Genomic DNA, 2,157 nt, shown 5'->3' on the forward strand with positions numbered 1-2,157 from the left:
CCATAAGACAGATCAAGTTCTGAAACATCTCTATCGATAACCTAAATAAACCAAAACCAAAGAGACGACATCATCTCGATAGGGGACTAGCAGCGCAGCTCCAGACTGATATCAACCTGAAAAGAATGTAATCAACGGGGTGAGTTCAACGAACTCAGCGGATATCCAATAGATATGTATAATAAACTATCTACTAGTAAATAATCATGCCTGTACAGAAAGAATATACACTGAAATTGAGGAACTGTACATACCAGAATCATAGCATGAACCATGCAAATAGATGCAAGGTCGCCTAATCAAAAACATAAGTCCTCCTGTATGCATGTCAAACATATGCAGCAAACAAATACAGCAAGCAATGCAAACCATGCAGTATGCACATGATGCAATGACATGGTCACCCCTGACGCCGTTCAGCCACCGTCACCACAATGGTGAGGTCGAGTGGGTAGGGCTGTGACAACTGTGCACTCTGCCATCACTGCTCAGTGACCGAGTGGACAGGATGCTGGCGGAGTACACCTATCCTCCTCCCCAAATGATATGGGGGAGCAAAGCTCTCATCTCCTCGTCTCATAATACGAAGGAGGGATCCCTGTAATGCTACCACGCTACGGCACTATGGCACCATATACCTCTGATGCGGCCGAGCGGAGCCCTGACAGAGCAACTGCACACACCCTCCTGATATACCACTAATCCATGAGTGGTTGTGTGTGCAGATCATGAAACTAGCGACGGGCTCAGACTACGACTATCAAGGAGGAGCCGATGATCGCTAGCATGCAATAATGCAAGGATGATGCATGACACTAATGTATGCAATCCTACCAAACTATGTCTCCATATAATATGCACCAGATTGGGCAAGCCAAAATGTCCTGAATATCATAAGGCTAGGTATACATGCAAGGTATAACCAGAACTAAATCAATGCCTAGTAAAGGAAACAAGGTATCCTAATCTAAGAACAAGTATCAGACAAAGGCAAACAGTTTGTATCAGGTAGAAACATGCTAGGGCAACTATATACATGCATAAAAATTTACTACTAGATACTAAACCATACATATCATAATTGACATATCAAAAGAGATAAGTCAAGGTACCCGCCTTCAAAGCTTGTCCGTATAAGTAAAAGAACCTCCCTCACAAGTCCGGTTCAATATCCTGTAATTAGAATACCACGATGTATATATAAGTTTCCTATCAAATAAAATCCTATTCATTTTTAAGATTAGTTTAACCCGACTAACTTAACCTAACCAATTGATTTGGTTAAACTTAAATCCATACTTAGCCTTTAGCCAAAAGTGACCATCGGTGCAACTGAATATTACACTTTACTAGCCTACCAGATAACCCCTCAACCTGATGGAAGTCACTGTTCACAACCTCCATGATACACACTGCATTAACAATTAAACTGTTTTCGCATATAAATTCACAATATTTAAATCTATCCAAAAGATCTCCTAAATAGAAAATAGCAAGGTTAGCGATCATTTATAATTCAAAACCTCAATATTGATAAACTTCCTTAATTTCTCCACACTAGAGTCAATCGGCCAGAGGGGAAAGGGTCTAATCCCAATTGGCACAGATCAAAAGGGGAAAATCATGAAAGAAATAGGGGAAAGTGGGAGAAGACTGACCGACACGATGAGTGGTATCGATAGGGCTCGGGCTTCTTTCTTCTTCTTCGTCTCCTCTTCCTCACGATCGGAAACCAACAACAGGGTCGGACGAGGCAGCGGATCGCGACCAAAGAGGAGACCCGATCACAGCCGACGTGGAGGCGCGATCACAGGGAAGATGACAACCCCTGTTCCGTGGCGGTTGGGTTTTCGGCTTGTCTTTGGCGGCCGCCGGCTCGCGTGAGACGGTAGAGACTAGGGCACGATCTAGCCGGAGAAGAAGGGGTTGGGTCGCGACTGGAAAAATGAAGAAGAGAAGGAGGCACGCGCCGTGTGTTTTCCGTCGGAAGAAGTAAAGGGCACGGCAGGTGGGGGAAAAAGAAGAGGCGTCGGGCGGAAGGAGAAGAGTCGGGCGGAAGAGGAGAAGTCGCGATTGGGGGAGGGTTTTTGGATTCCTAATGGGTTAACGGGTTTTAAACCCGTTAACCATTAGATTTTTTTTTTCCATATTTTTACA

The sequence above is a fragment of the Curcuma longa genome, chromosome 5 (genome assembly GCF_044706935.1).
Source record: "Curcuma longa cultivar G26 ecotype Majalengka, Jawa Barat chromosome 5, ITB_CL_G26_1.1, whole genome shotgun sequence".
NCBI lineage: Eukaryota > Viridiplantae > Streptophyta > Magnoliopsida > Zingiberales > Zingiberaceae > Curcuma > Curcuma longa.